Raw genomic sequence first — 24,874 nt, forward strand, 5'->3', positions numbered from 1 at the left:
CCCACAGAGGCCCAGGGTTGAATCCCAGCATTAAAAAAGGATAATTTATAAACTGTTGTTGACCTTCAGGAATTATTTCATTTCATTCTACAATCTCTAAAGTGCTTGCCTCTCCTTATCATATGGGTCTGGACATAATCTAGTTATTAGGACTTGGGACAAGTAAATTGGTCATAACAAATGAAATAAATTGGATTTATATTATTGGTAATCCCCATGCATACACTAATTGTAAAACACTGGATCAAATAACCTATAGGATAGGACTGATCAGAACCTACTTTAAAATTACTGAAAAATGATGCAGTTTTCCTGAAAAGTTAAAGTTGGAGGGGGGTAATTGTCCAGAAAAATTTGAAAACCACTGTTTCCTGCCTGAAAAAAAGGAAAGATAGGGCTAATGGTAAAAGAAAAATTATATATAAATTGAAAATCATCAAAATTAAGGACTTCTGGGGAATGGGGATCAGAGGTAAAATGTTTACCTCACATGCGCGAAGTCCAGGGTTCAATCACCAGCCCTGGAAGAAAAAAAGTAAGAACTTTTGCTCTTCAAAAGACATTGCCAAGAGAATGAAAAGACAAGCCATAGAAAGGGGTGAAATGTTTTAAAGGCACATATCTGATAAGGTATTTCTATTTGGAATATAATTAATAATCAAAACTCAGTAATAGAGGAAGTGGCATCCAGTGGGTACAGATTTCTTTTGAGGATGAAAAAATATCCTTTTGGAATTAAAGGTAATGTTTTCAAAACTGTGAATATACTGTAACTTATAAAAATGTATACCTTCAAATGGATAATTTGACAATATCAATTTTTGCCTATCAAAGAACATTTTTACAATGGCTTTATAGCCAAAAGCAATCTATAGACTGAATGCAATCCCCATCAAAAAGACCAATGAAATTCCCCACAGAGCTAGGAAAAGCAGCTTTTTAGGAAAAAAAATAGCAGTTTTAGGAAAAAACTCAAGGAGGAATAAAAGACCCCAAACAGCCAAAGCAATTCTGAGCAATAAGAACAAGGCTGGAGGCATCACAATACACAACTTCAAGTTATACTCCAGAACTTTAGTAATAAAAAACATGGTATTGGCATAAATACTGGCTTGAGGATCAATAGAATAGAATAGAAAACAAAGAAGCAAATCCATTCAGATATAGTTATCTTGTCCTTGATAAAGATGCCAGAAACATACATTGGAGAAAAGACAGCCTTTTAAACAAATGGTACTGGAAAAACTGAATATACATGGATGGATGAAAATAAATTGTTGTCACCCTGCACAAAGTCCACACAAAGTGGACCAAAGACATAGGAATTAGACCAGAAACTTTGCAACTGATAGAAGAAACCAACACTCCAATATATAGGTGCTGGCAACAACTTCCTCTCTGGGAACCTTTGTAGGAGAATTACATGCAAATTACATGCAAACCATAGCATATGGTTAATATTCACTAATTCTGCTTCTTATTACCCCTCCACAAAGAAGTAACCTAGATAACAAGTTTCAATATATCACTGCTTAATTTAAGGATCATGGTCTCACACGTGATACATGTAAGGAGAGATAATGACCACCTATTTCCTTCATTTTTTTATCACACATTTCCTGGTATATGAGTAATGGCTCCTCTAGGATACATATCCACATTTGTACCATTATGTGGCTCACTCTATCTGCTCCCTCAAAACATTGCTGCCTGTCCTGCTTGCCCATAAATATAAGTGTCAACTCACAGAAATAGCTGCTATTCAGTAATGAGTAACAAAAGAAAAACTTGGAAGGTCAGGAAAATGCTTCCTTCCCTGAGGATCTTATTAGCTAATTAGCAGATATTTATCAAGCATCTACTGTATGTGAGGCTTAAAAAATGGGACATAGGGATGAATAAGTCTCACTCTGTCCTCAAGAAGCTCGGTATAACAGAATGAAAGGTACTAGAAACTTTTTCTTAGTGACTTTCTAGAGGTAAATTGCAATCCTTTATTTGGCTCCATACAGTGTAATCTTACACTAATTACTAAAACAGTAGAATGTGAAGGGGACCTCTCCGGAGCAGATGTAAGTTGACAAGTTCAACCCTTTCATCATCATAGCTATGAGAACTAAGAACTACAAGTAACTAACAGCATGTTTTTTTTTCTGTTATGTCCAGCTCAGATTCTAATGCCTGATGATAATCAATTTCCCCAGAGTAATGATGCCAAATTGGGCAGTAATCCTTTCTAAGATTATATAGGAATATATATATCTATATTAATGCATACAGATATATACAGTATCAACTCCAAACAGCTGCTTATGCTTGAATATGTTTCACATCAATAGAGTGTCATAGGTACATTTACATAAAGCTTCATGTCATTTGTTTGAAATTCACTTATATCTAAATGAACTGGAGAATTTATTCTCTAGTGATTTCAGGCTAAATACTATTGTCAATTTATTCTGTCTTGAGAGAAGGACGTTTATTTGTTTATTTTATGGTTTTATTTTTCCAGACCTAGATAGAATATTTGAAACAGGAAATGGCTTAGTGAATAAACATAAGTCCATACAACTATGTGTCTACATTTAATGCATAAACATCTCAATATATACTAAATCAATGAATGGCAAGAGTGTAAACTGCTTATGTCACTGGTGCTTAGAATTCAGGATTTTATTCTGAGTTGCTATAGGCTCCAGAAGCCTCTTCATTTCTCATTCTGCAGCTATTGCACAGTACATGCAGATGCATGCCTGATGTAAAGTCCTATCCAGTGGTGTGAGACTGATGTCCACTCCTCTGCTCCATTCCCAGTTCAGGAGCCCCTATGTTCTAAGGTGACAGAGGCTGGCCCAGGCTGTTGCCATGGAAACCATTACAGTAAGGGAGGTGAGAGAATGGAGAAGGGACAGAAAGTGCACTAAAGAGAAACAAAATGTCTATTCCTCTTCAGTTGTATTATGTGCAGATTCTAAATCCCAACGTGGCTTATAGTATACCTTCAATACATGTTGGAAAACCAAATGAATGCACCTTCAGAAATCACCCTGAGGGGCTTCCTCCATCATAATAAATAGACTTTTCCAGTATCAATGACTCAGATGTCCTATATTCACACAGTAACCAAGTTTTCCCAAACATGATTAATTACAAATATTCTCTCTCATTATCCTTCTAAACCACCAGAATGTCCCAGAAATTTCAAGTTTTTTAACATACAAGTTATATTTCCTGAATTACATCTGCCATCATTTATTAGATTTTAGGAATTGATTGAGAGTTTGGAAGATATAATCACTATATACTACTAAAGTAGTATTCAAGAAATGGGGAAAATTCCAAAGATAGGGAATAGGAAGAATGATAAGACTGTTTAAAACCTTTGGTAGGCCACACTTTGCACTTCCACCTGGTAAGCATGGTTTGAAACACTTAAATTATAGAGCATCAACTGGTGATTCATTGAAATGATTTATACTGTATTTCACCACATAATTGTCACAAATTCTATGCCAAAATTTTTGCAAAAATAGCAGGTTATGACTATTATGTGAAGCTTTTTAAAACAATTTGCTGGTATTACTTAAAAATCACTTATCTCTAAACTGTTTCATGCAATATAGGAATGCACAGACTATTCATGAATATACATTAATATGGTGGTGATGATTATATGGCAAACTACAGTATTTTAATTAAAAATGGTTTATTCATTTATTTTGAAGAGGTAGAAAACCATGTGTAAAAAGGTTCAAGGCTTTATTTATCCAAGTGTTTTTTAATATGTGTGTATGTTAATATCAACTGTGTAAATTGCACATATTAATTTTATTGGATCACCAATGAACTTATGTATAGAAAAGTTTTCTTAGAGTAGAAATCTGATACTTTTCAAGTGGTTAAAAATTTAAGTTTCTTCTAAATGTAATCTTTTAAGATTTTATGGTCTTATTTTTTTCATGAAAAGTTAATAAGAAGAAATGGTTATAAATAATGTGCAAATTCAGCATAGGGTCTACCTAAAAACACTCTGCTGAATTTGTACATTATTTATAACCATTTCATCTTTTTTCTTTTTAAAGTTGCTTTGTTTATGATCTATATAAATATAATTTATAATTATAAATATAATTTTTGCTATTATTATTTTAGAATGTCTTATCCACAGTTACAAGATAAGTTTTCTTAAGTCTGGGATATTCTTCATATCAGTTTGCATTCAATATTGAAAGAGTCCTATAACTCTTGCCTTCTACTCATGCGACTCTATTGGGATTTCCTTTTCCCAAGGATATGGGCTGTTTTTGATATCTGTGCCTCAGCAAGAGTGGATAAAAGCCATGTTGAAATGGATAAACCACACAAGTAAGAGCTATAGATGTGGACTACAGGCCACTGAAGAAGAACTGAGCTTGCTGAGGATCTATACTATACTTTGGAAATATCTGAGATGTTAAGAGGTGAGTACTTTGGTGGTTGGTGTGTGTGTGTGTGTGTGTGTGTGTGTGTGTGTGTGTGTGTGTGTGTGTTGGAAAGGGTAGACTATAGTGAGAAGATGATCTGTATAATATAATAAGCTTATAAGAAATGTAAGATTTTGGAATTCCAGAAAGGTTCAATTATCAAATAGTAGTGAAAATCAGAAGAAAGAGCTAATAAAATTATCTTCTTAGGTTGAAAACAGGCTTTTGAAATCAGCATAGAAGGGGGTGATTGCAAAATAACTATCATTATTGAGTTTATTGATCAAATACCAAAACTTTATGTTATCCCATTTAATACAGCAATCTTGTGAGGTAGGAATTATCTCCATTTTATACATAGAAACCTATCTTCAATGCCTTTATGGCATTTGCCAGTAAACAGATGGTTCTGGAGACTATATGCTAAGTGAAATAATCCAGTCCCCAAAAAGCCAAGGGTTGAATATTTTCTCTGATATGTGGAAGCTAACTTACAATAAGAGGAAGAGGGGAAGAATAGAAGTTTAGTAGATTAGACAATGGAAAATGGAGAGAAGGGAGAGGGAATAGGAAAAGGAAAGACAGTGGAATGAATCTGACATACTTTTCCTCCATATATATATATGAATGAATACATCACGGTGAATCCCATAATCATGTATGTCCACAAGAATGGGATCCTAACTAGAATAAGATACATTTCATGCTTGTATAATTATATCAAAGTGGATTCTACTGCATGTATAACTAAAAAGAACCAATAAATAATATCCATTAAATGTGAAAAATAAAAAATCTTATATGGGGAAAAATGGGAGTTCATAACCCACTTGAATCAAACTGTGAAATATGATATATTAAGAACAGTGTAATGTTTTGAACTACCAACAATAAAAAAAAAATCTTGAACTTGTTATTTGAATTGCATAAGACCATATAGCTATTAAGTTCATTTTACTTCAGATCCATGTCTCTCTGGATTCTAACACTTATTGAAAATAATATTCAAGAGAAAATTATGACTATATATCTTATTATTTTTATGAAGATTTGTGCTTTTACTTCTTTTTAATTTTTCAGAGAAAGTTTTTCCCTGTGGTATGTTCAGAAAATACATCAGCAACCCCAGTATCTACAACTTGAAAAAAAAAGTACTAGAAAAAAAAAACCCTCCTCAAATGAAAAAAAAAAAAATCTGTCTAGCTGGAGGTGTGGTTCAGCAGTTGCCTAGCCATGCACAAGACCCTGGGTTCAATCTCTAGCATGGCAAAAATCAATAAATAAAAGGGCCATGTATGGTGGTACATGCCTCTAATGCCAACTACTTGGGAAGCTGAGGCAGGATGATCACAAGTTGGAGGCCAGCAAAGGTCTCAAAATACTACATGCTTACATACATAAATACATACTTGCATACATATATACATATATGGTTCTAACATTTTCCTTTTTTCTTCTTCATTTTTCTATACATTACATGAATGGAAACCAGATTTTCCAGAGAAGGTATATAATTTGTAAGTGTAGAAATGAGTCTTCAATTTTAAGATGTTTATTTAGCTAAAAGCAGCAATGCAAAATTTATCCTTACTGACACTTGACTAATATTACGTACTTTTGACAATTGGTTAGTCTAAGGAATTGAAGCCTCTTTTGTTTTGTTTTAAATTTAGAAGTGTTTAGGTAGTTTTGTTACTGGGATGGGGCCTTCTGGGAAACTGAGGTGTGTGATGACCCCCCCTTCAAACCCCAGTTCTTATGATCAAGTCAGAAAGATATCAGACATAGCACTCAGAGAAACAGGCAATTAATTTATCTGAAGGGATGGAAAAGGGGACACTCTCAAGAGAGTGGGTCCTCTCAGAGAGGAAAGGGACACTGTTCCTCTTCTGCACTCCAGTTTTATTGAGGATCCCAGAAGTGTTTCCAGAGGGTCCCACCCAGGTCCATCTCTTGACTTTTTTAAAAATAACATTATTTTAATTAATTAATTAATTTATTTATTTATTTATATGTGGTGCTGAGGATTGAACCCAGTGCCTCATACATATTAGGCAAGTGCTATACCACTGAGCCACAAACCAATACCGATTTCTTGATTTGACTGATAGCAGAATGACTTCAGACTTTCAAGTCCCCACTGTCATAACAACTCTAGGTCATTTTGGCCCATACTGACTGGTTCTAATTGGATTCTTCTTCATAAATTTTTGGAGATTTTTGGTTACTAGAAATAATTGATATCTCCCTGAGTTTCAGGATCTTATCTATAAAAAGGGTCACAAAATTCTCCCCCTTCAGCATAACTTGAGTTCCTTTTATCAACATGATTTCAAGCCTGCATTTCTCCAACAGATAACAGGTAGCTTTCTGAGGAATAGGACATATCCTGTCCACTTAAGCCAGGCAGGACTGCAAGTAAATTGCTTCTTAGAAAACAAAGCATGTAGGAATCAGCACAGTGGGCCCATTTTATAGAATTATTTCCTTAAGCTCATATTACCACTACTTGCATCTGTCTGTCCACAATCAGTTTCAAGAAAAGTTAAGATATAGGTCTGTTTTTATCAAGTTGCAACCCTAAGATTTAGAACAACTTCTCATGACATTTATTAACTTATTTTGTAGTACCAGGATTTGAACCCAGGGGCGCTCAACCACTGATTCACATCCCCAGCCCATTTATTTATTTATTTTTTACTTTAAGAAAGGATATTAGAATAGTTATATAACCTAAAGAAAGGATTGCTTAGGGCCTCACTAAGTTGCTGAGGCTGGCTTGATCTTGTGATCTTCCTGCTTCAGCCTCCTGAGCCACTAGGATTACAAGCATGCACCACTGCATGCAACACACTTATTAACTTCTAATCACATATTTAATAATATTTTTCAGAGTTCATTAAGCATACCATAACTATAGGCAATTGCAAAACATTGACAAGAGCCCTTTATGTGAAGTCAGAGAATCTTAGTTGGAATTGAAGTTTTGTCTCTTACTTAGTGACTATATATTTGGGCAAATATTTTACTTTGTCTGAGCCTCAGTTCTCTCACACATAATATGATAATAATCCTTATGTTCTATGAGTTTTGAGAATAACCTGACATAATAAATATGAAAGTACTTTGTAGACAATTTCCATAGTAATGTGAGGAGACCAGAAGTAAAATAAACAAAAAGTGAATGTGCTAGTAGCTGTGCCAGTTTGGTAACTTATTTTCTCTTTGTTTCTCCCAGCAAGACCAAGGCCTGCATATCCCTAAGAAAGAGTAATGCCCTCCCACCTTGAGCCACATTTCCTGATTCTCCTACCTTTTGCCTCAGGAGCAATGCAGTAGTTGACAACATACTGACAGAAAGGTAAAAGTATATGAAAGACTTGCCTTCTAGGTCATTCTCTTTGAGTAAAGTGATTCCTCCTCAATAATAAGCCTAATAAACACTTCATATCAATATCCTGGTTCAGACAGTGAAGGAAAAGTTAAGGCAGAATGGTAATTTCATAACAAAGCCCAACAGAACCGTGGAGTTAAGGCATTGTAGTAGAGTAGGAAAGGCACTGAACTGGAAGAAAGGGAACCAGAGTTTATACTTCTGATTTCACTACAGAATAATTATATAACCTAAAGAAAGGGTATTTTTCTTTCTTGGCCTCAAAGTTTCACACTATACAGTAGTGTAGAATAGAATAGATTATCTCCAAGGTCTATTCCAACACTGATATTATGTGATTCTATTTTAATTATAATAAAAAGATTTCAACTTTGTAGGCTTTAAGAAGGCATTTTATACCTCAAAAGAAAAAAGGAGGAAAATCACATTAATTATTTCTCTATTGTGAGTTATAATAAGCATTTACTTTCATTAATAACCTTATTGGGGTAAAATTAACATAAATCTTTGCATTTTCTTTTTTAATGTTCATTGTAGCATTTATTGTTTATAATAACCAAGAACACAAAAATACACGGGAATAATATTCAGACATTAAAAAAATAAAGAAATCCTACTGTTTGAGATATCATAGATGAACTTTGGGGGCATGAAATTATCCAGGAAAAAAATTAAACAGTGAAAGCTCTTACTATATGTGAAATATAGAGAACCAGAATCTCATAGAAAAAGAGAATAGAATGGTGGTTGCCAGGGGCTAAATATGGGAAGGAGGAGGTGAATAGGAAAATGTTGGTCAGAGGGTACTCTCAGCTCTGAGAGGGATATGTTAAAGGTTTCTGATGTACAACATGGTGACTATAGTTAATAGTACTTTTTAAAAAATATTATTTATTATTTTTAGTTATACATGAGTAGAATACATTCTACTATATATTTGACATATACACAAAGTGTATAACTTCCCATTTTTTGTGTTTGTACATGATGTCAAGTTACACTCATAGTGTGTTCACATATGAACATAGGAAAATTATATTTGATTCATTCTACCATCTTTCCCATTCCCATCCCACCTCAATCCTTTGCGTTTTCAAAATGTGATTTTTTATTTTGTTTTCTTTCAAAATGGGATCTTCCTATGTTGCTTTGTTTACCTTGAACTCACAATTCTTCCACCTCAGCCTCCCAAGTTTTGGGGATTATAGTCTTGTACCACTGTGCCTGGCTCAGAGTGTTTCAAAAATATAGCAGTTCATATGAGTCCTACAGTAATTAACATTTCATCACATGATGAACTAAAAACTGAGGCTGAAGTTCAAAAGGTTTGCACAGAGTCACAGCTAGTATCTAAAATTAGGAGCTAGAAAACCAATTTCAATCTATCTCTAAGTTCAGTGATTTTCCACTACAGTAATTTACCTAGATGATTTCACCCAAGCTTAAAATACATGGAATTTATCTGGAAAATGAATTAAAACTGAACAGTTGCTATTTTATATGTAGCTATAAGTAAAAATAAGGACAATGTTTATATCTCTTTTAAAAATTCTTCACATTTGAAAGTAGAGCTGTGAACCACATATAAGGAAGTATACAAACAAAACATAAATGTATCAGAGCACTAGGGATTTTAAAAGATTAAAAAACAGCATTTGTAAAGCATTTTAAGATCATTTGAAGAAAGTAGCTACTTAGATATAATATTTAGAGCTATAACCATCAAGCACACAATAGAAAGGGAAATAATAAAGGATGGGATATAAGAAGATGTCTTGATTTAGGGATCATTTAACACATTTGCTATGTTAGTATAGACTTTTTTGTCAACTGCTGCACACCCTATTTTTTTCTTATGCTTCTCCCTTTACCCCCAAAACAAAAATAAGTGCAATCTTCGAGAACTTTAAAGTACACTATCTCTGCATAGATATTAATATAGTGACTGCTTTTCCTGATGTCAGAGCAACCAAAATTCACCTGGAAGATTGTGCCTAGACTTGTTGTTAATAATCACTTTAGAAAATGTATAGTTTCTCTGGTGACTTGCATTAAAATCAAATAAACTCCATGTTCCTGTTTAACAAATAAATTATTTGTTATTATAGAAATCATTCACTTGCTTATTAGCATTTTGAGGTTATAATCAGATCCAGCAAAGGTTTTTGCAATGTAGAATGTATTAGATTCAAAGACACTGGACATAGGCTTGTATTATGAGTCTATATGGAAATGATAAGCCTATATGAAAAAAGCTTAGTATTAAAAAAATGCATCCCAAGTCATTCTAGTCCATGGAAAAGTAGGCATCAAATACTATGGATCCAACTCTGTGAGGAAAGCAATAGAACTTTAAGATATTGTCACTGCCCTCATGGAGCTTGCAGCTTAATTGAGGACACAGAAAGATACCTTATATCCATTTCTTTATTTGATAAGCAAAGCTAGTTTGTGAGGTAGAGAGTGTTATTCTCATTTGCCAATGGGGGTACTGGGGTTTTGAGAATTTAAGTAACTTGTCCAAAAATCACAGCCAATAGGTAGCACGATTGAGATTCAAACCCACTGATGATAAAATATATGCTTTTCTTTGTATTTTGATGCATTGTAATACACAGGAAAAAACTGGCAAAGAAAATATAGCAATTAGGAATACCAACTTGCATTTTTCCAGGGCCTCATGAACACTGGGCAAGCACTCCGTCACTGAACTACATCCCCAGGACAATATAGTATCTTAGTACTAAAATATATACAAGTAACTTATATACAAGTAAATATATACAAGTAAATATATACAAGTAAAATATATACAAGTACAATAGGAATTCAGTGAAAGTTGATGCTAATTCATGTGTATCTTAATCAGTCCGTATTTTCCTAAGACATAGAAAAACATAGTTCCTCAGTTGGTCCTTATAGATTATCTAAATAAAGAAAAAGGTGTGGGAAGAAGAATAAGCTATCTGTGTCTGTTTGTTTATTTATAAAATAGGGATGGTGCCAGTCACCCACAGTACAATTTTTTTTAAGATTGAATAAGATAGCATATATAAAAGCATTTTGTAAATTACCAAGAATTCATTGATGTAAACCATTACTGTTACTTGATGAAGTATGAAAATAAGTATGTATATGATGTGCATACATAGAGTTGACATTGAGAAAGTGCTTAAGCATGAGCAACTCAACTACCACCAAATCAGAGAATTATAAAATCTCAGGGTAAGAGGGGACCTCAAAGGTTATCTAATCTAACTTCCATCTGGAGTTTGTCAAAAGGGGCTGATATATTTTAAGCGAATTTATCTGTATCTTGTTATGGTTGTTTCCCTCCCAAACTCTCTTTATTTTAGTCAATAATCCTACAGATTTTTTCATCAATCTTACAAATTGACTTGCATTTCATATTTTCTTTTATTTTTAAATATTTTAATGTCAACTAAAATAAAACTATAATATTTATTTCAGTGGAAAATCATCATTATTTCAATTAACATCTTCCACAGATATGAGAATCAGAAGACAAAAAACAGTCTGCTTAGTTCTCATTTTTTTTTTCTGAACTGTGCTCTTAAAAGCAGAGTTCAGGGTCTCTGCATTCATAAATAAAACCCTGACTCCTTGGGGAGATATTCTAACACAAAGGACACAAAGAGGAAGGAAGAACTTACAGTTTCATCTTTCGTCTCACTTAATCTAGACGTGAATCTCTATGTAGGTGCTAATTCATCTCAAGGAAGATCTGCCACTTATTTGATAGTAGGTAATCATTTCAAGGTGGTCCTCAGTATAGGAATTAATTGCAAAGGTTATATTAGTCATTTTTCTGCAGCTCAAAACATACTTTTTACAAAACAACAATAATGCAAATAATAGTAAACTAAAACATATAAAGGTCTTTAGATGAGTAAGACACAAGTGACATCTATTTTCTTCTTGATGTTTTTCTGGTTTCCAATTTTTCTATAGTAAGCACATATTATATATTTCTATATATATAATTTTTTTCTTAATTTGTTCTTTTTAGATATACATGACAGTAGAGTGTATTCTGACATATTATACATACATGGAGTGTAACTTCCCATTCTGTGGTTGTATATGATGTGGAGTTACACTGTAGTGTATTCATATATGAACATAGAAAAATTATGTCCAAATTATGTCTTTCTTATTCCCATCCCCACTCCCTTCCCTTCATTCCCCTTTATCTAATCCAATGAACTTCTATTCTTCTCTCCCTCCCCTTATTATGTGTGAATATCAGAGAGAATAATTTTTAAATTATTTATTGAGGTGAAATTTACAATAACATAAAAATAACCATTTCAAAGTGGGCAATTCAGTAGTATTTAGTACATTCACAGTATTATACAACCACTTCTATCTAGTTCATAAAATTCCATCACTCCACTATTAAACTCTTTACCCATTGAGCAGTTTGTCCAATTTCCTACTGCACTTAAACCCTAGCAATTACCAATCTACAATCTGACTCTATGGTTTTATCTAATTTGAATATTTCATGTATGTAAAATCATATGATATGTGATGTTTTTGAATCACTTCAACATCAAAATGTTTTTGAGATTCTTTCAACTTCTAGCATGTATTACTTCATTCCTATTAAATCTAAATAATATACATTTGTGTATCCATTCATTCTTTAACATTAACATTTTGGTTACTTCCACTTTCTAGCTATTTTGAATAATGCTGAAATGAACATGTGTGTTCATGTACTTGTTTAAGTGAACATTTTCAGTTCTTTGGGCTGATATATGTAAGACTAGAATTGTGAGGCTATATGGCAATTCTCTTTTCAATTTTTTTAGAAACCACCAAAATGTTTTCCATACTGACTGCCCAGTAGGATACTATTTTGATTACTTCAGCTTATGCCATATATTTATTTATTTTTAATTTTGAGACAGGGTCTTGCCAAGTTGTTTAGGATCTCTTTAACTTACTGAGGCCGGCCTTGAACTTGCAACCCTCCTGTACAAGAGTACCCTTTTCCCCACATCCTCGCCAGCACTTGTTATTGTTTGACTTCATAATGGCTGCCAATCTTACTGGAGTGAGATGGTATCTTAGGGTAGTTTTGATTTGCATTTCTCTGACTACTAGAGATGGTGAGCATTTTTTCATGTATTTGTTGATTGATTGTATGTCCTCCTCTGAGAAGTGTCTGTTCTCTATAGGTTTAATGCAATGCCAATCAAAATCCCAATGGCATTGCTTGTAGAAATAGATAAAGCAATCATGAAATTCATATGGAAAAATAAAAGACCCAGAATAGCAAAAGCAATTTTGAGCAGGAAGTGTGAATCAGGTGGTATAGCAATACCAGATTTCAAACTATACTACAGAGCAATAGTAGCAAAAACAGCATGGTACTGGTACCAAAACAGGCGGGTGGACCAATGGTACAGAATAGAGGATACAGAGACTAATCCACAAAGTTACAACTATCTTATATTTGATAAAGGGGCTAAAAGCATGCAATGGAGGAAGGATAGCATCTTCAACAAATGGTACTGGGAAAACTGGAAATCCATATGCAACAAAATGAAACTGAATCCCCTCCTCTCACCATGCACAAAAGTGAGCTCAAAATGGATCAAGGACCTTGATATCAAATCAGAGACTCTGCGCCTGATAGAAGAAAAAGTTGGCTCCGATCTACATATTGTGGGGTTGGGCTCCAAATTCCTTAATAGGACACCCATAGCACAAGAGTTAACAGCAAGAATCAACAAATGGGACTTACTTAAACTAAAAAGTTTTTTCACAGCAAAAGAAACAATAAGAGAAGTAAATCGGGAGCCTACATCATGGGAACAAATTTTTACTCCTCACACTTCAGACAGAGCCTTAATATCCAGAGTATACAAAGAACTCAAAAAATTAGACAATAAGACAACAAATAACCCAATCAACAAATGGGCCAAGGACCTGAACAGACGCTTCCCCTGTTTTCTTCTACTAATTTTAAAGGCACAGATCTTATATTGAGGTCTTTGTTTTTGAATTGATTTTTCTTTTACCAGGGATTGAAACCATGGGTACCTAATCACTGAGTCACTTCGTTAAATTTTTAAATTTAGATAGACTCACTAACTTGTTTGCTAAGTTTCTGAGGCTGACTTTGAACTTTTGATCTTTCTGCCTCAGCCTTCTGAGCTGCTGGGATTACAGACATGTACCACCATGCCCAACTTTGAGTTGATTTTTCTATAGGGAGAGATATATAGTCTTTCTTCAGTCTTCTACATGTGGATATCTAGTTCTCCCAACACCATATGTTGGGGAGGCTCACATTTCTCCAGTTTATTTTTTGGCAACCTTGTCAAGAATCAGTTTGCATAGATGTGTGGATTTATTTTTGGTCTTCTCTTATGTTCCATTGGTTTACATACCTGTTTTATGCCGGTATTATACAATTTTTGTTACTATGACTCTACATTTTAAAATAAGATACAGTGAAGCCTCCAACTGTTCTTTTTGCTTACAATTGCTTTGGCTATTCAGGATCTTTTGTCTTTTTTCTAAATTTGTGATGAAAGACATATTTTCATTGGTATTTCATTTAATCTATAGATCATTTTCTTTTATGGCCATTTTAACAATATTAATTCTCCCAATGAACATAAATGGTATTTCCAACTTCTAGTATCTTCCTCAATTTTTTCATCAGTTTTTTGTAATTTTCAATATAGAGGTTTTTATTTTCACCTCCTTTAGTTAGGTATATTCCTAAATATTTTTGAGACTATCATAAATGGTATTTACTTCCTGATTTCTTTCTCAGCAAGTATATTATTAGTATACATAAAATCTACTGATTTTTGTAAGTTGATTTTGTATGCTGCTACTTCACTGACTTTGTTTATCAGTTCTAAGAGTCTTTTGGTGAATATTTAGAATTTTCTATGTAGAATCATATCATCAACAAATGGGGATAACTTGACTTCCACTTTACCTATGTATCCCCTTTTTTCTTTCTTTTGCTTAACTACTCTGTTAAAATTTCTAGTACCATATTGAATAAGACCAATGAGAATGGACACCCTTATTTTGTTCATGATCTTAGAGGAAATGCTTTCAGTTTTCCCCATTCTGTATTCACTATGGATTTGTTATATGTAGCCTTAATTATGTTGACTTATAATCCTTCTAAATACCTCATTTATTCAGGGTTTTTATTATGAAGGGATGTTAAAATTTTTTTCAAAGATGTTTTCTGCATCTATTGAGATGTTATGTGATTTTTAGCCTTGATATTATTATTGGTTTTGTACTGAGGATTCATCCTAGGGGCACTTTGCCACAGAACTACATCCCCAGTTTGCAGTAGATGTGTGGATTTATTTTTGGTCTTCTCTTATGTTCCATTGAACTTATTTATTTATTTAGAAACAAAGTCTCACTAAGTTCCTGAGGCTGGCCTCAAACATATGATTCCCCTGCCTCATCCTCCCAAGTTGCTGGGATTACAGGCATAAACCACCACATCCAGGCTTGATTCTATTTCTATACTGTACTAATTTACAATCCTCCTACCTCAGTGTTTAATCTTTTAAATGTGCTGTTGGATTCAATTTATAAGAATTTTGGTGAGGATATTTTATTGATTCTTTTTAGTTATACATCACAAATAGGATTCATTTTGACATAAATATAAAAGCATGGAATATAATTTGTTCTAATTCAGTCCTCAGTACTTCCCCTTCCCCTCCCTTCCTCCCATCTCCTGTTCCCTTCCCTCTATTCTACTGCCATTTACTTACAGGTTTTTTTTAATTAGTGTCTTTTAGACATACATGATGGTAAACTTCACTGTGGTATAGTCATATATGTACATAAGATTGTTAGGTCATATTCATTCCACTGACTTTCTCTATCCTTTCTTCCTCCCTTCCCTTCATTCCCCTTTGTCTACTCCACTGGTATTTCTTCTGTTCTTTTTCTCACCACCCCCATTTTGGAGTATTTCCACATATCAGAGAAAACATTCAACCTTTGATTTGGGGGAACTGGCTTATTTCACTTAGCATGATGGTCTCCAGTTCCATCAATTTACTGGAAAATATCATAAAGTAATTTTCTTTATGGGTGAGTGATACTCCATTGTGTTTGTGTGTGTGTACAATTTTCTTTACCCATTCATCTGCTGAAGAACACCTAGGTTGGTTCCATAGTTTACCTCTTCTGAATTGTGCTGCTATAAACATTGATGTGGCTGTGTAACTGTAATGTGCGATTTTAAATCCTTTGAATATATACTAAGGAGTCAGATAGCTGGGTCACATGTGGTTCCATTCCTAGTTTTTTGAGAAATCTCCATACTGCTTTCCAGAGTTGTTGCAACAATTTGTAGTCCTACCAACAATGTATAAGGGTACCCTTTTCCTCACATCCTCACCCATATTTGTTGTTACATATATTCTTTTTTTTAAAGAGAGAGAGATAATTATTTTTTAATATTTATTTTTTTTTTTTTTTTTTTAGTTTTCGGTGTACACATCTTTGTTTGTATGTGGTGCTGAGGATCAAACCCGGGCCGCACGCATGCCAGGCGAGTGCGCTACCTCTTGAGCAACATCCCCAGCCCCTACATATATTCTTGATAAATGCCATTCTGACTAGAATGAGATGAATTCTCTATGTAGTTTAAATTTGCATTTCTCTAATTGCTTAAGAGGTTGAACATTTTTTCATATATTTGTGATCATTTGTATTTCTTCTTTTGAGAATTGTCTGTGTAGTTCCTTTGCCCATTTGTTGATTAGGTTATCTGTTTTTGGTATTAAGTTTTCCTGGATATTAATGCATTATCTGTGGAGAAGGTGTCAAAGATTTCTCTCCCATTCTTTTGGTTCTCTCTTCACACTTTTGATTAATTCCTTTGCTATGAAGGAAGCTTTTTAATTTGATGGCATTCCATTTGTTGAATTTTTGAAAATTCTTGTGCTTTAGAAGTCGTATTAAGGAAGTCAGTTTCTAAGCTGACATGTTGGAGTGTTGGGCCTACATTTTCTTCTAGCAGGAACAGGGTTTCTGGTCTAATTCCAAGGTCTTTGATCTACTTGAGTTGAGTTTTGTGTAGAGTGAGAGAGATGGGAGTTAAATTTCATTCTACTACATATGTATTTCCAGTTTTCCCATCATCATTTGTTAAAAAGTCTCTTTTCTCCAATATATTTTTGACACCTTTGTCTAATATCAAATAATTATTTATGTGAGTTTGTCTCTGTGCCTTCTATTCTATTTCACTGGTCTTCCTTTCAATTTTGGGGACAGAAGTATGCTGTTTTGTTACTATAGTTCTGTAGTATAATTGGAGGTCCAGTATTGTAATGTTTCCTGCTTTGCTTTTCTCACTAAGGATTGTTCTTGCTATTCTGGGTCTCGTATTTTTCCAAATGAATTTCATGACTGCTTTTTTTTATTTCAGTGAAGAATGTCACTGGAATTTTTTAAAATGTATTTTTAGATCTTGATAGATGTTTATTTTATTCATTTATTTATATGTGGTGCTGATAATCGAACCCAGTACCTCACACATGCTAGGCAAGTGCTCTATCACTGAGCCACAACCCCAGCCCTGTCAGTGGAATTTTGATGGGAATTGCATTGAATCATATAGCTCTTTAGGTAGTATGGCCATTTTGACAATATTAATTCTGCCTATACAAGAAAATGGGAGGTGTTTCCATCTTCTAAGGTCTTCTTCAATTTCTTTATTTAATGTTCTGCAGTTTTCATTGTAGAGGTCCTTCACTTCTTTTGTTAGATTGATAATCTTATTGAGGACTTTTGCATCTATTATCATTAGGGATATTGGCCTGTAGTTTTCTTTTATTCTTGTGTCCTTATCAAGTTTTGGTAGCATGATAATAGTGGCTTTGTAAAATGAGTTTCCTTCCTTTTCTATTTTATGAAATAGTTTGAGAAGTGTAAATGTTAATTCTTTTTAATGGTCTATTTAAAATTCAGCAGCCATTCTATCTTGTCCTGGGTTTTCACTGTTGGGAAACCTTTTATTACTAATTTAATGTTATTACTTGTTATTGATCTATTTAAGTCTTTTATGTCCCCTTAGTTACCTTTTGTTAAGACATATATGTCCAGAAAGTTTCCCATTTCTCTTAGAAATTCCAATTTATTGGCAGATAGTTTTTCAAAATATTCCCTAACAGCTCTCTGAATTTTCATGGTATTTGTTTAAATGTCTCCCTTTTCACCTCTAATTTCATTTATTTGTATCTTTTATTTCTTTTGGTTGGTTTAAAGGTTTGTCAGTATTATTTATCTTTTTGAAGAATCAATTGTTTTCTTCTGCTATTATTTCATCAAATATATTATCTGAGCCCTCTGCATGTAACTCTTCTTCCTACATTATGCCAACAGTATGGATGTTTGACCTTTTAATGGTATTCCAGAGATCTGTATGTTTCTTCCTTCTCGTTTTTTTCTTTGTTGATGTCTAGTTGCAATATTTTGGCAAAGATCTCTTTAAGCTCCAATATTATTTCTTCTATTTCAACTAGTCTGTTGTTGAGGCTTTCAACTAGTGTTTTTAAATCTCACTTATTGAGCTTTTCATTTCTGAGATTTTTAAATTTTTTTTTAGTTGTTGATGGACATTTATTTATTTATTTATAGGCAGTGCTGAGAATCAAAACCAGTGCCTCACACATGTGAGGCAAGTGCTCTACCACTGAGCTACAACTCTAGCCCTCCAAGATGTTTTTTTTTTTAATTTTTGAAAATTTGTTATAATTAGTCCTCCAAGATTTTTATTTGGCTTTCTCTCAGAAAATATTGTTTCATATCTTACATTATCTTCCTTAATTCATTTAACTGTTTATCTGTATTCTCCTAGATTCCATTGACCTTTTCAAACAATCATTCTTCTTAATTTTTTGTCTGGCATTTCACCCATTTTGATATCTATGGAATCTATTACTATGGCATTATGAACTTTAGGAAATATATTGTGTATTTTTTCATATTTTTTGTGTTTCTATGTTGAGATCAGTGTATCTGTTGAAATGTGTATCTCTTCCACTTTTATATCTTCTTAGTGAGCAGCCTTTCCTGATGATGTATCTTAGAGTATCAGTTTGCTCTGTTAAGTCCAATTGGTCTTCACAGTGTAGATTCCCTGTTGCTTATCTGACTGTGGTTGGTTGGTTTTGACTCAATGCTTACTGTGTTGGAGCCTGAGGAACCTGCTTTTTCTGTCTCACAAAAGTTGGTTCTCTCTGGTGGTTCAGGCAGATATGGTATAGACAGCAGTGTAAATAGAGTGTATCCTCTGTGGTTACTCCTTAAAATGGTATTGGAACTCCCTACCAAGTGACAGGGATTTCCTAAAGTATTGTTGACATTAGTTTTGTTACTTAAAAACAATTCTGGCACTGTCTGCTCTAATTTATGTGAAGGGCCTAGAGCTTTCATCTGCTGTTTAGACACTGCTGTAGATCATGTTGTTTCAATGGGGAGATGCAGGGACTTGAATCACAGCTCTCCTTCTGTGACACTCACATGCAGTGTTGTTGTTATCATCACTGTTAACTCTAATAGGGTATGGGAACAACTAATGCTAAAGACCTTCATAAATGTGGTATTCACATCAGTTGTTATTTCTTTCTGCTGTTGTTGTGAGGGTGAGTAAAATGGGTCACCAAATGTCCCCTAGACATGCACATGGGGACAAATTGTCACCTGGAGCCCTACCCCTTTGTTTTTTCTAAGTTGGGGTATCCACTAAGGTTTGAGCAGGACTAGGTCATGACTGGAGCAAGGTGCAATTCCTCTCAAAAGGGCTGGGAAATATTTTTAGTAGCAGGTCACCTGCCCAACACATGCAAAGTCCCAGACATGTCCCCCAGCATTGTGAAAAAGAAAAACAAACAAAAAGGTAAAATAAATACCAAATGAAAAGACAATAACAGCAGCAGAAATTATAAGGAAGATATAATGTAGAATAAAACAAAGTTAAAAATAATAGAATAAAATTATAATAAAAAGAGTAAAAAGAAGCTAATTAGAAGTTCAAACAAAGAGACAAGAGAGAAAAATGGAAATCCAGTAAAAAGGGAAAAGAGGAATATTAAATGTTAAAAAGAGTCTATAAATATAAAAAAAGAAACAAAAACTGCAGCAACCAAAAAAATGTATTTATGGAAAATAAAGATTCCTCCTAGCTTAGGTACTTGAATGAAGTAAAACATGAGTGGATACAATTTATGCTGATCAAAGCTTCTCTGAGTGTTCATAGGCAGAGTCCCTCCCCAATGGACAAAGCAAAGGTTATGTGTTATTCATTCCACTCTTTTTCGTTTGTTGTGCTCCCTTGGTGATTAGAGGGGGAGATTTATAGCTGAAGCCAGTTGGAATTCCTCTCAGCTGCCTTGCTCACTGGAACTAGCTAACATGGAAAGCAGAATGGCCCACCCAGGTAAAGATTCTGGAGCTTTCTTGGATGTGCCCTCTGAGGGTATGGGAAATGCTGTGTTGTGTTAGCAGTTGAGCCCAGAATGTAAATCTCAATCTAGCAAAGATTCTCTTCAGAGCTTCTAGAGCTATGTGCTTCAAGGGCAGTGGTAACACAGGTGCTACAACTTGTCATTACACAGAATGTAGAACTCCCCAAAGATTTTTCTTTCTGGGGCTTTTTGGGCTGCACACTCTGATGGAGGGCTAATCCTAGGCCTGCGGTATATCCCCAGCCTCCTCTGCAGGTGGAGAGGAGCAATAGAGTCACAAAAGAACTGTACTGGGAAGGGAGTTGCGGCCTCCTCAGTGTGCCACCCTTGATTTTGGTGTTCCCATACTTGGCCATTTGTGAAATCACTAGGGACTGATTCATTCCCCCAGGCTTTGACAGCTGGACTCATAAACCCCTGATTTAAAAGGGAGGTGCCTTCTCTTTTCTTCAACATTACAGACTGGTTTCCCACTGCATAGAACTCTCAGTGGTCCAGTGTCAGAGTCTCTTCCCCAGGGCAAACTGAATTGAAGTGGTTACCTGCTGAGACAAGGGTCCCAGGAAAATGAAGAGGCTTTTGACTACCAGTGTAGTAAGCTCAGACTATAAGACCCCTCTCCAGATGGCTCCCAATTACAGCACTGTGAGAATATGCAAAATACATAGAGATTCTCCAGTACAAGCTGGCTATCCAGATTCCAGTTCTCCTATCTGTGTAGAATATGTCTACATAAATCCTGCTCTAGTGGAGCTCACTGGTGTTCTGTATCCCTCACCTATACCTCCACCATGACGTCCCTGTACTCCTACCTTGCTACCATTTGATCAGTGCTGGGGTGCTCTGTTTCTCCTACTGTTCCATTATCAAAAAATCTCTGGATGCATGCATGAGGCCCTGGGTTCAATCCCCAGAACCACACACAAACAACAACAACAAAAAAAAACTGGGTATCTCTAAGTCTCTCTCTCTCTCTCTACTATTGCATTCCAGCACTCAATCATAGTGACCAGCCTCAACAAGCAGCTACACTTCTGGCTTTCTTTCTTTTCTGTGCTTGCAATCAAACCTAGGTCCTTGAGCCCACTGCTGTACCATAGAGTTACATCTCCAGCCCATTCCTGTTGTTTTCATTCTAGATTGTGGAGAAGCAGGCAAGTGCTGGTGCCTATAATTTGCCATCTTAAATCTCTCATCTCTAATCTTTTATACTATACCATTTGATTTAGTTCTCATTTTCTTTTTTAATATTCTCAGGGTGTTTTGCTGAGAAGTCTGCTTCTAGCTATATTAGAACTTCCTTATAAGTGATTTGCTCCTTTTCTGTTGCTGCTTTGGAATTCTCTTTGTCTTTGATCTTTTGCAGTTCAATTAGAATATGTTTTAAGACATTCTTATATGGATTGAATCTAACTGAAGACCTTTAACCTTCCTGTATCTGTTCATGTATTTTTCTCCAGATACGGAAAATTTTCAGCTATGATTTTGCTAAATAAGCTTTCTATTCCTTTATCTTTTTCACTCCCTCTTTAATTCCAGTGACTCATAAAATTACTCTGTTTATGTTGTCCTATAAATCCTTAAAACTTTCTTTGTTCCTTTTTGTTCTTTCATATTTTTTCTTCTTTAATTTTTTTTACTACCAAGTGATTTCCCTTCTTTAAGCTTACAGATTCTTTCTTCTGTTTGCATTGTTTCATTTTGTTCATTATGTTAATCAACACCAAGATTTCTGTTTAATTTACTATTATTATTATTATTATTTCAATTTGTTAAATTTTTCTGATAACTTTCTGAACTGTTTAGCCATATTTTCTTGAAGTTAAGATACCTCCTTTTAATTCTTTTTCATGTAGTTAATACATCTCTATTTCTTTAAGGTCACTCACTGACACCTTATTTCATCTGTTTGGTCATGTTTTATTTTCCTGATTGTTTTTGATCCTTCTGGTCATGTATCAGTGTTGGTGCATTGAAGGAGGAAGCATTAATTCAAACATTTTCAGCCTGGCTTTATTTGGAGACATTCTTCTACAATGAGCCTGTCTAAAAAATTTTAGGCAAGTCTTCTGTGGTACTCCTTAAGTCCATGACTGTTGCAGCTATCGCAGTGTTACAGGGTACCCTTAGTCCAGAATTACTACAACAAACATGACATCAGTCTATAACATTATAAATTTGGAAGCTGGTACTGTGCCAGGCTGGAACCCAAGCTCCCAGCTGGTGAAATCTGCCTGTCACTATGGTTGATTTTGAGCCCAAGGCCAGTGTAGTCAGTCAGCAACAATATGGCCAGAGCTTGAGTGCATCTCATTGTGGCTTCAAATTGCTATTTCATACTTAGGTGGCCCTAGAGAGTCAGTCTGTGGGTATACTGGTCTGGAGTTAGTGACCCATAGATGTTTGTGTAATTCTAGGTTTTATTGAGGGGACTGATATTGGGTTTCAAAGTAAAGCTCTATGCTTACTTTCCTTACTTCCTTTAGGCAGATCAAAACCCTGACCACACTGTGCTTCATGGGCTTGAGGGTGAGTGGATTGTGACAGGTAATACAAAACTGCCTTTCCTATCTTCTTCAATGTATCTTTTCTTACTGTGATATAAACAGATATTTTGAACCCACATCTGATTTCCTTCTCTCTAATGTAGGTATTTGCATGTAGGAATAGTTGTTCAAACTGATGTTTCTGTGGGGGATGATTGCTGGAGAGTTCTGTTTTGACATCTTGTTCTGCTCTTCCTAATTTTTAGATATTTTCTTAGTGCTTGCCATGGGAATGTCCTCATTATATACGAACAGATACAGGAAGGTTAAAGGTCTTTAATATCCTCAATTTATAATGGTGTCAATTGAATTGATATTAACTTAGCTTTAAAAGCATATAAAATTCTATTTTTATAATGAACTCCTTCTTTATATTGTTGTCACAAGCTTTTTCTGTATACTTTGTATACTCAATAACTTTGTTTTTTTAATTATTTTATGCATTTGTCTTTTTAATCTTATAGAAAATACAATGTAGAGTTACTATCTAACTTCCTTTATTTCAATCTAAAAGACTCCCTATATCATTTCTTCTAGGGCAGTCTACTGGTAGAAAAAACAAAACTCTCTCAGATTTTCTTTTTCTGGAAAGTATTAATTTTTCCTTTAATGTAAAATGATAGTTTTATAGGACATATAATTCTTTAAAAAATATTTTTAGATGTTGATGAACCTTTATTTTATTCATTTATTTATATGTGGTGCTGAGAATTGAACTCAGTGCCTCACACATGTTAGGCAAGCGCTCTGCCACTGAGCCACAACCCTAGCCCAAAGGACATATAATACTTTCTTGATATTCTTTCTTCAGCACTTTATAGCTGACTTCTATTCCATGGTTTCTGATGAGAAATTGGTTATTAACATTACTAAGATCTTCTTTCATGTGATAAGTCACATTTGTCTTGTTGCTTTCAAGGTACTATATCATTGTTTCTCAACAATTTAATTATACTGTGTTTCAATGTGGATCTATTTCAGTGTAATCTTCTTAGAGTTTGTTATGTTTCTTGGATGTGTAAATTCATCATCAAATTTCAAAGTTATTTGGCCATCATCTTTGCAAATACCCTTTCTGTTTTTATTCTCCTTCTGAGGCTTTCATCACTTTATATTAGTCCACTAATTGGTGTCTCACAAGTACCTCAAGGTCTACTTGAATTTCTTTATTCTTTGCTCATTTTGCTCTTCAGAATAAATCATTTTAACTTTTCTATTTTTAAGTTCTTTTATTCTTGCTTCTGCCTACTCAAATGTGCCATTAAGTCACTCAAGTGAATTATTCTTTTCAGCTATCATATTTTCAGCTCTGTAATTTATTATTTGTTTATTTTTTATCTCTGTTTATTTATTGATATCCCCATTTTATATATTATTTTTATACATTATTCTGATTACCTTTACTTTTTGTGCATTCTGTAACAAGGTTCAATCTCCAGCATCAAAAACTGCTAGTTAACCTATTAATATATCTAAAGTGACTGAGAAACTCCAGTCATTAGGAGTGACTAATGTACTCCTAATGTCTAGAGCAATATATGTAATAAATCAAGTGCTTGATAAATACATTTTGAATAAAGAATACTATTAAATGTAATCATTAGTAATAAGAGGTTTCAAAGAAACACATGAAATATCAGGAACACAGATTTATATTAACAACCACAATTTATATGCATATACCCATTTATACCTTTTAGAGCACTTTTGTATTTGTTATTCTATTTGAGGTCATAGACATTCTGTGAGATAAGAAAAACAGTTGTCATTGCCTCCATTTTATAAATTGGATAAAGTCAATGGTTTGCTCCAAGTCATCCAACTAAAAGTTGTAGTGGTAGGCATTATAAGTAAGTCAGCTACAAAATTATTGCTTTTACCTGTAGTCAGAACTTATAATGGGAACTGCAGGCACTGAATTTTGAAACTTAAGTACAATGGGAATAATTGGATCCCAGGGTAGCAGTA

At 34.2% G+C, this 24,874-nt stretch overlaps 1 long non-coding RNA gene across 1 annotated transcript in view; it reads left to right on the top strand.

Annotated features, from left to right (window-relative positions):
• The first annotated feature begins 4,380 nt into the window (after positions 1-4,380).
• Positions 4,381-24,874, top strand: part of LOC113175232 (uncharacterized) — a 36,790-nt gene continuing 16,296 nt past the window's right edge. Inside the window, exons 1-2 of the long non-coding RNA XR_003299941.1 lie at positions 4,381-4,460; positions 7,702-7,824. This is a non-coding gene — a long non-coding RNA (uncharacterized LOC113175232). The remainder of the gene's footprint in view (positions 4,461-7,701; positions 7,825-24,874) is intronic.

Source organism: Urocitellus parryii, chromosome X (assembly GCF_045843805.1).
Source record: "Urocitellus parryii isolate mUroPar1 chromosome X, mUroPar1.hap1, whole genome shotgun sequence".
NCBI lineage: Eukaryota > Metazoa > Chordata > Mammalia > Rodentia > Sciuridae > Urocitellus > Urocitellus parryii.